The sequence below is a fragment of the Rhineura floridana genome, chromosome 4 (assembly GCF_030035675.1).
Source record: "Rhineura floridana isolate rRhiFlo1 chromosome 4, rRhiFlo1.hap2, whole genome shotgun sequence".
Classification (NCBI taxonomy): Eukaryota; Metazoa; Chordata; class Lepidosauria; order Squamata; family Rhineuridae; genus Rhineura; species Rhineura floridana.
The window spans coordinates 69,377,637-69,391,603 of NC_084483.1; the positions used below are offsets into that span (position 1 = coordinate 69,377,637).

The 13,967-nt window shown below is 39.9% G+C and overlaps 1 protein-coding gene across 1 annotated transcript in view; it reads right to left on the bottom strand.

Moving 5' to 3' along the window:
* The window catches only part of CNR1 (cannabinoid receptor 1), a 44,280-nt gene extending 30,898 nt beyond the window's left edge, over positions 1–13,382 (bottom strand). The window contains exon 1 of the mRNA XM_061623296.1: positions 12,844–13,382. The gene's annotated coding sequence lies outside the window, so the exon portion shown is untranslated. The remainder of the gene's footprint in view (positions 1–12,843) is intronic.
* Between the last annotated feature and the right edge of the window lie 585 nt (positions 13,383–13,967).

Sequence of the window (13,967 nt, forward strand, 5' to 3'; positions counted from 1 at the left end):
GTCTTTCATCAAATGTTTAACTCATTCAAAATATGCAATTTTCTTATCCTTTTTACCTTAAACCCCAAATTTGGCATGGACCACCCTCCAAGAAAAAGGTTGACAGCAATGTGGCAATGCCAACATTCATGTGGCCCCCTCCATGAGCTGTCTTCATGTATGAGACCAGGGGCAATTGCCCTTTGTGCCTCCCCCCAAAGGCTCTGGTTAACACTGTTACTTTTCTTTTATGGGCCACCTTATTTATTTTAATTATAACTCCTATTCTCTCTGTACATGCACAGAAATTGAAATAATAAGAGATTCAACTAACCATCTCACTAGCAAGAGCCATTGCAAGATTTCCTGCTAGTGGAACATGGCTTCCCTCCTCTCCTCCCCTTGCACCCCCCCAATTGCTCCCACAGAGCATAAGGGGGGTGCTGACAGAGCAATCTCATTAGGTTCTGGACTCCTTCTGGGAGGAAAGGCAGGATAGAAATTTAATAAATAAATAAACAAACAAATAAATAAATTAGTGCTGCATAGAACTGTAATAATTACCTTTTGTTATTTTATTTGTATATGTTTCTTAAAATTTGGCACCCCCTTAACTTGGCACCCTAGGCGACTGCCTTAGTTTGCCTACACGGATGAGTCACCCCTGCCTGGAGGAAAGCCCCATTAACCTCAGTGGGACTTACGTTTGAGTGAACATGTACAAGATTGCACTGTTGAACTCTGAGTGCTTGACCATGTCTTTCTAACATTTATTCTGCCATGAACACCCAGAGGCAACATCATACTTCATCAGATATATTATTTAAAAAGGTAAATGTACTGCCTTCAAGTCGATTCCAACTTAAGGCAACCCTATGAATAGGGTTCTCATGAGGCTGAGAGGCAGTGACTGGCCCAAGGCATATTATTTATATGATTTCATTATATAGTATTTATTACGTTTTTGTTCTGCCTTTTATCCAAAGGCAGTGTGCATGTCCCTCAATGAACTGCAGTATTATTCTTCCAGAATTTAGTATCATTCTCTCTTTCACACAAACTAGCCCTCTTAGTTTATAGGCTCAGCAGAACCAAGTAGAAAAACATTTCCTGGATATATGCCTTCAACTGAAGATAACACTTCATGTATCTGAAACAGCTTATGCTGTAATAAAATTTGTTCGTAATTAAGGTGCCACGAGTCACTTTGCAGTTTTTCCTGGACTGAAGCTAGACAGTTGCATGTCTGAATACCAAGCACACAGAAAATCCTTCACACGGGAAAAAAGAACCTGTCAGGAAATCTAGGCTTTTCTCCCAGATACTATTTTTCCATGTGCAAAGAGTTTTTCCACAAGCGAATATTCTAACAGTGAACCTTCTACCCAGAGCCATCTCTTAAGATATATAGCATGCTGGGTGAGCAATGCATTCGGTGTCCCCCTCTCCATCCCATGGTCAGCCTTGCAGGGCTACCCAGAGGGTTTATGGGACCCAGTGCAGGTGTGATGTTAGAAGCCCTGATGCTGCCCCCTACAAGGACCCATGCATACGTGTACAAAGCTGGGAGCCACATGTGAGAATTGTTACATGCACAGACCACATGTAAGAATTCTCACCTGCAGCTCCTCCTTGCCCAGGAATCAAACAGAATGATAAATGTACTTCAATTTTTCTTACATAGGTACAAGAGAATAGGGATAAGGTTGTGCTTCTCCTGAGTACCTCCTACAAATTCCAAACCCATTCTAGCAGACCTTCTTTCTGCTTCCTGGGACTCACTCATAGTTCTTCTATGCCTTTCTCTATGGTAACTGCCACAGAAAATTACTCTCCAGTGGCACCTTGCCTGGAAATCTTAAGTGGCATTCATTCACTCACTCTTTGAACTCTTATCGAGCAGGCCTGATGTTCTTTCTGTGACAAGAAGTGGCTGCCTACTCTGCCACACATTTCCTTAGAGCCTTTCCTGTTCCTTCTCCTCTTACAACAAACTCTGTAATTAGGGCTACTTGGCCTGGGCCAATAATAATCCTGCCTGACCAATCTTATCACTATTGGTGCCCAGACATAATGAAAGATTTTACCTTACCGTGATTGGCTTAGACTCTCTTATAGTTGGACTTCAGGCCTAGCTAATAAGCAGCCCCCCCCAGCCTCCCAAGGTTACATTTTACAGCCAGCTTAAGCCTCAAATTAGTATCTATTGTGTTTCATATACACCCTTGTAAAATACTTACTTCATCATGGCTGGGGGAAGTCCCATTATGTCACAATGACATGTTGAGATGCAGTGTCATCTTACACGCTAATATACCATTTCCTCTTTTTTTATGAAAACTAAACAAAATACCAAGAATTCTTCTGGTGAGCAGTGTAGCAGGGTCAGGGCAGGAGCCAATGATACACACAGGAGCTGAGGCTTTATGGGGGCCTGAGGCAATTTGCCCCAGTTACCCCCACCCCAGCCCTGTAGCTTTGCAGTGTGCAGGACTGCAAACCATAGCTGTGTAACAGGCCCTACTACTCCCAGACATTTCCCTAGCAATATCTATGAAAAGAGCCAGAATGAGCTACCTCTTATTTGCTACTCTGCTTTCAGAGCACTTGTGCTCCAGTTCTAGGGTTTCAATGAAGTCTCTGTCAGGTGGAGTGGGTGACTTTCAAAGGATAACTCTCATGGAGTTGTAGGGCTATATTCTTTATTATGTTCAGCTCACACACAAAATGGTTCCTGCTGCAAGCTCTCCTCCATGAGTTCTAACACTCCCTCCTCAGCTATCACGTTTTACTTTTAATCTGTAGTAGTTCCTATCTTATTTTAGAATATCCATTATTTTTATTTAAAAATAAAGAAAAGTTATAAATAAAAAAGGTATCCAGCTGACCTCTTACACCTTTATTTTTTTATTATTTATATAGTGCTTATAGCACTTGAAGTACTAAATGCTTGGTAACATTGCCTCAAAGAAAAGCTACGCTCTAGTAACCTTTACCTAGCACAAATAACATCAAAGTGGAAATTGAAAAAGAAGCATACTTTAAAGCTGATTGAAGGAAGATTATTGTTGTAGTTAGTACCCAAATAACCGGTAGAGCCTTTGGAAAAAGGTGTTTTTTGCTATCCTAACTCACTGCAGATAGTACATTAAAAACACAGCCACTGAGCTCAGCTTGCCTGCCCCTGCCAAGCTTGGCACTCTGGGCAACCACCCAGCTCACCCATTCCTAAGGCCAGCCCTGCTTCTATCAATAGCCCAAACTCGTACAATTTGGGGAAAGTTTTACAATTTAATTCTGCTTATTGTATATACTGTGTCCTCCCCAACACAGAAAGACACATTGAAGCAGCAGCTACACAGATAAAGACTCTGTACACACTTGCCTAAGAGTAAGTGCCCACAGGCCAGGTAAGCTCCTGGAGAGGAGCACCTATTATCGATTTAGGCTGATATACCAACTACTCCATTTCCTGGACAGGGATAACAGCCACTGCAATAATAGTTGGTGTGGTGTGACAGTGCTGCTCACCTGACCTACAGTTAGTTGTATTGCTGCTGCTTACTGGTAGGTTGAGGGGGACAGGGGAAGTGGTGGCAAGGTCAGTGTGATGGACATTCACCAACAAGAGCACCAGATTAGCTCAGTTGGTGGTTTGCACCATGCTAATCTCGCCCCTTTCCCTCCCAGTAAGCAGCAACAATGCAACCAATTGGAGATCAGGTGAATGGCACCACTCCACCATTTTGTCTGCTACTAAGCCACCATGATTCTAGCATTTGTGACCTCATAACTAGACTATATGCTTTATGTAGGGCTTCCCTTGAGACTAGTCTGAAAGTTTCATCTGCTGCAGAACCTTCAGCGAGGCTGCTGAATAGAGTGCTTGGAAGCACCCATATTACACCTATGCGGAGTGAACTGCACTTGCTGCCTTTCAGCTACCTGGCCGTGTTCAAGAACTTGTTACTAATATATAAAGCTCTGAACAACTTGGGACCAGGTTACCTGAAGGATCACCTGCCCCTGTATAGACCTGTAAGATCACTTAGAAATTTTACTCATGGCACAGAATATCAGAGGATTGTGACCAGCAAATAGCTATTTTCCACCATTGCTCCTGCACTCTGGAATGCCCTTCCCTCTGCCATACATGAAGCACCATCCATTAATTGTTTCAGATATCTTCTAAAGGCGTATCTTTTTGCCCAGGCTTTCCCTGACGCATAAAATTAGGCCCTGTTATTATGGCATTTCTGTTTATATTTATAATACTGTTTAATTGTTCTATATTTTATTTCTATTTTTATTATACTGTTCTATTGCTTTTATGATGTACTTTTGTATGCTATTTAGGTATTTTTAAAATATTAAGTGGTTTAGAAAGGCTTTTCAATAAAATTAAAAAACCAAGTCCAACTAAATTTAATGAGACTTTTTATAATATGCTTGTATAGGATTGTGCTGTAAGTCAGCAAAAATAGCTAGCTGCATCAGTATCTTGTTCACATAGGGAAAATATAAACTATTGGGATTTTTTATTTTTAAAAAATACCGGTTCACTCAAAATACATCTAGGGTCTTATGTAATCCTCTTAAACTGCTTAATATTAGTCAAAACCTGTACGTTTTCTTATCTAGAAACTCTTCAGTTGAAATTCTGTCTTATAGACCTATCCTTGCACATCACATTTGTGAAGATTGTGAACTTAGTAAATCAGTTGGAAACAGTCCTGACCTTATTCACATTTAAAGACTGCCAAGCAATTACAAGCAACACATTTACACCTAACTACATCAGCTCTGTGCAACCATAAAACATTGAATCTGCAACTGTATCATCCATACAGTGCATCTTGATGTCCCTGCAGAGCCTGGCTGAATAGGGGCTTCATAGGAATACAAATGCCCACCCACACAAAGTTAATCATAGTAAGATTGCCTAAGAATGCTCTCATTTATCATGAAACATCTGCTGTTTACGATTATTGGAAGATATCACTCTTTCAAAAATCCAAAACCAGAGGTCTAGATGAAGTGTCAAGCTTCAAGCTATTTTTGCTTTATCCCTGACTAAAAAAGTATGACTGACATTTTCAAAGTTCCTAACGTTTGGCATGAAATTCTAAAATGTAACTAGTTATATCAGTATGTTAGGAATCTCAGTGCGATGTATTCTGTTCCATAATGTGAATATTTCTGAAACCCAGAGTCAAGACGTTGGTGGGGAAAAGAAGCAAGTAGAAAGGTGAGAGGAGCTCCCCCCCTTCCATTAAATGAAAATGCTGATAGCTATCTAAGCAGACCTGATAATACAGAAAGACAGCACGTGGCTAGATATAATTTAGTCCAACAATTGTAAAGTTATCATCAAGGTGTAGGAAGGAGGGAAAATTCTTGAGACAGCTTAAAGGAGGTTCACAGAAGACTTTTTAAAGGGCACTTTTAATTAGATTCTGTACAGAATACAGAGTATTAGAAGGTTTTTGTGACTATGTCTTCTCATTTAGTTACTTAGATTTAAGCTATATCCTATCTCAAGTAGGTTACAATATCTTGCAAATATTAAAAATGTAATATAAAAAGACAACGGATAATATAATAAAACAAATAATTTGGAAGAATAGTAATGATGGAAAGTTGAACATTTGACCCAACTAAACTTGCTTACAGATTAGAATGTTAACGGTTGAGGGAAGCCATAAGCCACTTTGTCTCTTTCATGTAAATTATCTTTAAGAAGTGATTCTTCTGTGGGACAATAATGATGGGAGTATGGCCGAAAATTTCATCAGACAGTAGAAATGAGATGCTAAAGGCCCAAGGTAACGTTGCAGATGAAGTGGTGAATGATTTTATGAATCTGCAGAAGAGGTAGATGTGGGAGGAAAGGGGAAGTCAGCATGATAGATGATGCCAGGGTTATGGCCAGAAACAGATCATAAAGGATACAGAGAGGAAATGACATTTTCTTTGTACATCTTCAGCTAATTTAGGGGAAAATAGCCCAAATATTTCCCTTTTCTACCAACAACAAAGCTGAGGTAAGGATTGACTAAATGTATTTATTTTAAGCCTGTAGAATGGTCAACATATTTTATATCTGCCAATAGCAAAATTATAATCATCATCATTGATTTCCCAGTCATATTCGACATGAAGAGTACAGCATTTTCAGTGTAAAAGGTTTTTAGTACAGAATCTAATGATAAATGCATATTGCTATGATTAGAGACACAAACTTAATCTGATGCAACAGCACAAAGAAAAAGCTGAGAGATTAATCTAGAAGTTTCATAAACATAGAACAGTACTCTGGTCCACTTTCAAAAGAGACAGAAGGGTGGTAGATCAGCATCTTAAGCCATATACCCCACTACTGGTCTGTCAACAAGCTGTTGCCATAGATGTCACCTTCTCCACACCTCTTTAGCTTCTTGGTTGATAAGTAATAATGGGCCATGTGGCACCTTTCAGGGGCTGGATTTAACCTAGGAACCTCCAGTTGTAGACCCATTTTTTAAAAGTACAAGTAACAATGAATGCAACTGTAAATATATACCGAGGGTACACTGATGTAGGAAATCATTGGTACATTATCATGCTTGGTAAAACTCTGTAGTTAAGAAAGAAAAATATTTTTTTGCTAAATGTAACACCCTTCTGTCATCAGCATAAGTGATAAATCCTTCTCAAGATGATGTTTTATGCCTCTCTTCAAAGTTTAATTCAAGTTAAATAAGTTTTCGGATACATACCCTAAGGGAAAGAAATTAACTGCTGAAACGGATACTTCCTAGAGTATTAAGGTACTACACCAGACTGCTTGGCAGCGGTGCATGCTTTGAAAATGTGCAGGTGCTTTTGCTTCTATAAAAAGAGTGAATTATAGTGGATAATACTATTAAGAATAAGAAAATGTGGATGATGCCAAAGTAGTAAGCTGACATTTCAAAAATATTTTTAATGTAAAAATGCATTTCCATATGCTAAACAAGTACATAACTCACTCTGCACACACACATATAAAACACAACTATTGTTTCAGCTCAAATGAGCAATGAAAAGCTTACAAATGTTGGAGTAGTTATTGGTATAACGAAATCCAAATTTTTGATGCTGAGGTGCTGATAATGAAGCTCAGCAATATCAGATGTGTTTTAATATATGCCAGATATTTTTTTATCTGGAATAACTGTTATATGAGAAGCTCACACAACTTTCTAAAAAGAGGGAATGTAAAAGGAGGGATAGGTAGAAAGGGCTCCTTCAAGATTACGCCATTGCAAGTATATGCAAATTTGCTCTCCAAGTTTGATCCAAGTGGAAGGGCTCCGTCTGTTCACAGAAGGGACTAAGATTCAGCAGAAAGTCCCACTGGAGAAAGGGAAGAGGTTGTTTTGCTTATTCCACCTACTTGTGAAGCCCATGCCCTACCTCCCTCCAGAGCAGCTTTTCGGGGGGCATAGGAGGCTGCAAAGAGAAGGAGGAATCAGCAAAATCCACCTCCTCCCTTACTCTAGCTCATGGGATTTCTGGATCTAATCCACTGTAAATAAATCTTCCATAATTTTCTTAGCATGGTGGATATAGTAAATCTACCCCATGAACACACTATGTTAAAAACAGGCAGACGTGGCTAAAAATAATGCTTCCTTACTAATTTCACATTGTCATCAAGGGGAGAAAAACTCTGCAAGCTTTCCTAAAATGCAGGTGTGAAAATTTACTCCATCTGGGCTAAAATAAGATTTTTATAGTGTTACTTAATCAGCATCATCTACTGAAGTCTTTCTAGTAAACATGACTAACTCCATATACATGACTGCTTCATATAAGGACGTCTCTCGATCATGCAAAATATTACATCTTTGGTATGGCTTTTTCCTCTAACATTTTAAATGAATAACATTGATATTCAGAAGATATTGTCTAATTTGTTTATTACCAATATGCCAACAGATCAGATGCAAAAGACAACAGGGTTCCTTAGCCTTCAATAATTGTGTGGGAGGGGGAATTTAGGTAGTCGCAGCTTTTCTCACCCCTGCAGCATTATATGACAAACTGTACTGTTGAAATTCCCTACACAACCAATAAAGATAGACATGCCTAGATATCTATTATATCTGGTTAGCCTGCACAGAATGAACATACTAAAAAACATGGATCTCATCCTGCTCACATCTGAGAATGGAGCAAAATAAAGGCGCTTTTATTACCAAAAATATGAAACTGCATAGATATAAAATGTGTTTGTTTCTAACTGTATTCTCTGTGGATGCAAGAAAGGAGGATTTCCAAAAAGCTCTTCTGGGTTACAAGTCTAAACTTTTGGATAAAACAATTACCCAAACATTTATATAGAAACACCTGCTCAGATTACAGATTTCAGTAATATCACATTACATATTTTTATCTACTGAGATCAGGTGTTCATTGAAGTGCAACTATATACACCCAATTATAACTCTATATAAGAAAGTCCCACTGAATTCAGCTGTGTTTACTCCCAGGTAATTCAGTATAGGGCTGCAGCCTTACAGTGCAATTCTAACCAAGCCTAGTCAGATTTGTCCCATTAACTTTAGTAGAGCGTACTTCCATATAAGTGTGTAAGGGACTGCAGTCTTAGAGACTCATCATTCTTAGCATCAAATATGCCTGCAGTATAAAAGTAGAGCAGGTTAAATTTTATCACAGCTTATCTTAGTAATGAAAATATAATGCCATTTTAGGCCTGCTTTGGCACATTTGCAAAACTGTTCTAGTGTACAAGATCCTGGCATGCAGTTCACTACAAATAAGAAAACAAGAGTAGTATTGTTATAGCTATAAGGATCTATTTCTCTCAGCCCTCTGTGTCCATCTGTACCGTTGCTTTAAACCTTGCCATATCCCAGTATGAGGGTTGCTTGCATCAGTTGGTTGTACAATGTCTGTGTTGCAAAAAATGAAAAAACAAAACCCAAGTTTTCATTTGACTACGTGGTTGTTTATTTTTTGTATATGACTTTTTAAAGAAATGGAGGACTTGCTTCAAACCACATCTTTCTAAAAGTGAACAGTTTCTAAAACTAATAATATAACCATGAACAAAGAAGAGGGATCAAAAAAGGCCCCTACCTAAAAGGGCAAAAATGAATTCTAAAGAAGCTTTGAAGTATGATTGATTTGTTGCAGAAAATTCATAGAATCAGTTGCTTTGAAAAGTACATAAATCTTTTAGATTTTTGGGAAAAAAACTTTCCTCATAAGAAATTAGTGAAGATGCGTGGGAGTAAGTGAGTGCTATAGACTTGTGCAATCAGAAATTTTTTAAACTATAATTCTTAGAGTAAGTATTTTATTTTTAAAAATTAGTCTCATGTTCCTTCAGGCCATACCTTGGAGAATATATTATATGTTGTCTAGGATTTTTCCTTGTTTAATCTCTTTACTAAACCCTGCTTAAATGCAAAGAGACTAGTACTCAAAGTTTCAGCACTGACTATTTCAATTTGACTTCAGTCTGAGCTTTCTTCATCAAAGCTAAATCATATATGAAAATAGGAAGACTTCAACTGCCAAATTAGAAATCTGAATTCAGAAACAGAAAGACAAACTTTTCTTGGGACACATAATCTATTAAGTAAAGTATCAACACTCTTAAGGATGTCCTTTATGCTACTGAACCAATATAATTATTTAAAGAACAGCAGCTAAGATCAAAGACACCATACTCTTGTGGGGCAATTCTATGGATTTTTATCTGAAATTGAACTTATTCCCAAGTAAGTGTGTTTAGGATTCCATTCTTACTTACAAAGGGTGATAGCCAACATTAGTCATAGAGTAGATCATTTAATCTTAAATTACTTAAGTTCATTGAATTCAGTAAGTCTACTACAATGAGTATAACCAATGCTGAAAATTACTCATAATCTAGGGGTTTTTTTAACTTTGATTTTTTAATTACTTTCTGATATATTTGAGGTGTCACAGAAGCTTGATGATGACATTAATGGAAAACATCCCTATATACCTGGACAGTTTTTCTCCTTTTCAATGCTCATTAGGTTTGAAATTAAATTATTGGTTTTATACATTCAGTTCAAGATAATTTTATTCAAAACATCCTACATCTCATCCCAATATATTCTAAAAGGTGACCCTAGGTGTGTTTTTGCTACAAAACTAATTTCAAGCTAATGCAATTTAAAGTGTACATATTTGGCTTTAAACTAATTAGATGTTCATGCTTTCTCTCCTCTAGTAAGTTTACACTTGCTGCATGACATAAGCTATCATCATACTAATTGGGAGTTGTTGGTGTTTTTTTAACTTCTTAAGCAGAAAAGGGCAAATCTGTGTAATTCTATTATGTATAGTGTGTGGAAAAATAATAAGCTATGCTCAGCTAACTGATGCAGTGTTAACAATCTTATTACTTAAATGTTGTTAACTGTATTTTTAAGGATGTTTCTCAGGCCATGTTCTTTAGGCCAAACAACAATAGCCATAATATAAACAGCCTAGAGAGGTGCTTGTTCTGCAGTTAAGGCAAAGAACAATCACATTGGAAGAACATAATGAAAGAGTGAGAACAACCCATGACCATATTTAAGCTTATTTTAAAAATAACAATACAATAAATAAAACTTAGTACAATTATTTCTTAGCATATACAATTAACCCCTAAAAGAGATTTTTTTCAGATCTGGATAACTGTCATACATTTCCCTAGATGTTTTGGAAGCAACTACACAAGAGGCATGTAAGTCATATTACATGCTCAAGAAATATTATTTCATTAAAGTAAAATTTATAGTATTGTTCAAAGCAAGGCAATAGCATTCATCCTCTAATACTATTGCATAGTTTTGATTTAATTAATATCAGTAAAATCGTGTCAAAGAGCATCATGCTATCTAAGGCTTGATACATACCTCGTCCTGGAAGGTTTTCACTGTAGATTAGTTTGTGACTTTCATAGAAACCCACCCAAAGAAGAGTTTGTTTGTCAAAATACCTGATGCATAACACCAAGGTTTAACCACTCCTTACTTCTTGTATTTCAGTTTATCAGGTTGGGTGTGTGTGTCAAATATTTAGATGCTAGTAGATGCTCAGTGTTTTGTTCTGTTCATACCTCACTGGACATCTCTGCATAACCATCTCACTGAGCATCCAGGACAACCACCAGTGTACAAAAAACTACAATAGCTTTTTCCTGCTATTTAAAATCTTAACTGTTGGGAGTTTGAAAGGAGGATGTAAGGGGAGAAAGAAGAAATAATACAGGAAAAATCAATAACAATGTCTTCCATTATTAATCACCAAAGGGTTTGGATTAAAGACGAAACTCTCTACGTCAGACAAAGTCCTATGGGAACCTAGAAGGTTGACTGCTCTGAAAGGTTCTGTGTGGAGAAGAATGAATGCATATTAACCATAAAACTTGCAGTCTTTAGCATCTACTAGTCTTGTCAGATTCCCTTCTCTGTTAAGATCATATCCATTAACAAAAGAAGAAAAACTGAGAGAAAATAAATATTCCATCTGCTCAGTCTTGCCTTATTACATAGTCACACTGCCCTGATTGCTTCTAGATCAGACCAATTGTACTTGTAATATGAAGGAAAGAAGAGAGAAGTACACCATTTGCCATACGCAAAGAAACCCACCCACCCCCAGCATCTACAAAATTCTGACTATTTTAAGAATCCCTTGATTTTGTTAATGGGTCTAACATCTAGCAATGGTGCTATCACACAATGGCACACTAACAACAGACATGACAAAACCTAGCAAGCCATCTGAAAGCCAGATAAATACCCCTTTGCCATTTTAATCTCAAATGGGTGAAGCTGAGGTCTCAGCCTCTGTGTCCATAAAGGACTCTCCCCTTAATCACTAATTAATATAATGACTGTTCACATTGAGGTAGGATTTATTAATGCTCTTGTATGGTTGCAGACTGATTATTTTCATCCCTTAACCAAGGGCATTAGTGTAGGAATTTAGATTTTGGGGCTGCAAAACACACACACACAAAAAAACTTTCCTGGTTCATCAGGTGCAGTGGGGTTTTATAAAAACCCTAATGAATTATTCTGAATTTCTGCTTCAGACAATTATTTAAACAGATGTGTACATTGATTCTATGTCGTAAAATTGCCTGGTTTTAGAGTGTAGAGTACCTCTGGTACTATACATGAATGATTATATGTGCTTAGAGCCATAGCTACAATACAGACGATATACAAATAGTGCTTAGAAAATGAGTGAGTGGGAGAGTATATATAAACACAAGCACTCAGAGAGAGAGAGAGAGAGAGAGAGAGAGATCACTGGCTATCTGTGACAGGCGCATAAACTACTTGAGCTGTCTATACTAAATGTTTGCAAAGGAAAATAGATCATGCATTCATATTTATCGGCATTCCAGATAACGCTACTTGGGAGCAACTTCCACCGATTCGTTTGTTTATGATTGGGATCCAAGAGTACAGTCCATACACAATGAAATCCGTGGAGATTTTGCTATCGATTCCAGCTGTATGTGGACTGCTCTCAAGTGACTTACGCCTGCCGAGAGTAACACGGGGAACTAGCACCTTGATTAGAGTCCAGCGAGATTCTCATCTTTAAAGGGGCTCGCCCCTTAATCCGGTGCATCACGACTCCATGGATGGAACTATAATGGGCGGACGTGTCTTAATTTCAATCAGAGCTCTTGCACGCAGAGCCAGAACGACAGCCGCGCGGGTCCCTAGTTTCCCCTTTTTGATGTACAACCGTGGAAGAGATACCCGGCCACCCTGTGTCTCCCGACCCAACCAACAGCCCTCACGCTGCCCCAAGCTCCGCGCCCTTCCTTACCTTTCTCGACATTCACATGGCACTGTCTGTTGCAGGTCCCTCGGATGAGAGGAGGAAAAAAGAGAGAGCGCTGGTCTTCTTGGCTCAGCTTTGCACGCCTCGTGCTCTCTTTGACGGATCCTCCCGCCCGACTAGTGAGAGGCGCTGCTCCAAGGCTAACCCTCAGCGGGGAGCGGGGCAAGCTTCTCCGCCAAGCGGTACTAAGGGGCGGAGAGGGGAGGTTGGACAGGGAGGGGTGGGGGAAAGAAGGCGGTGCTGCTGCTGGGGAGCAAGGGGAGGAGGAAGGTGATAGAAGAGAGTCGCTCCCCGTTTCTCTCGGCCAGTCAGGGCTTGCGCCGGCCTCTGCCGTTCGCGTCCCTCGCCATGTGGTCCTCTTCGGCACTGTTCCTGCCACACTGGGAGAAAAAGAAGCTGCGCCCACCTTCCCTCCCCTAAGCGTGGTCCTCCTCCCACTCCTCCACTGCTGTTACTGCTGCTACTGTTGCGGCTTGCCCGACGTCCTTCTTAACAGCCTGCCTCGCGTCGCACACCCCTTCTTTTCCTCCTGGTCCCATTTATGAAGCTCAGTAGCCATCACGTGTTAATGTGCCTTTGTCCTGTCGCTGGCCGCAGCGGCGGCAGCAGAAATCGCGGCAACACTAACTAGTGCGGAGGGAGTGACGAGGAAGGGGGGGGGGACAAGACAGGAGCGCCAAACTTGACGAGCGCGACAGATGGGGCGGGCAGGGTTGCGTGCGCGTGGAGTGGTGGGAGGGAACTAGAAGGTCTTTTTCATGGGAGAATGGGGCAGAAGGGGAGAGAAGGTGCGATTGAGCTGGGGGGGCAGTAGAGAGGGGCGGCTAGGAGAAGGGCCGTTTACAGACTACTGAGGGACATGCTGCTGCTTGGCCGTGTAGGGTAAGGAGGGGCTGCCCAGTTCACGAAGAGGCGGGGCTGAAGCCCTCTGCGTGTTGGGGGGATGGAGCCTTCCCGCCTTCGGTCGCTCAAGATCCCTTGGGAAACGAAAGCACGCGGTGTGTTTTGCCCGCGCGCCCACACGTCGGAGGGTGTCTTGATAGCTACCGGTTGGCATTGGTGGCACCGGTGCAAAGACGCTGAAGGCTCGGAACAGTTGCTGCGTGCAT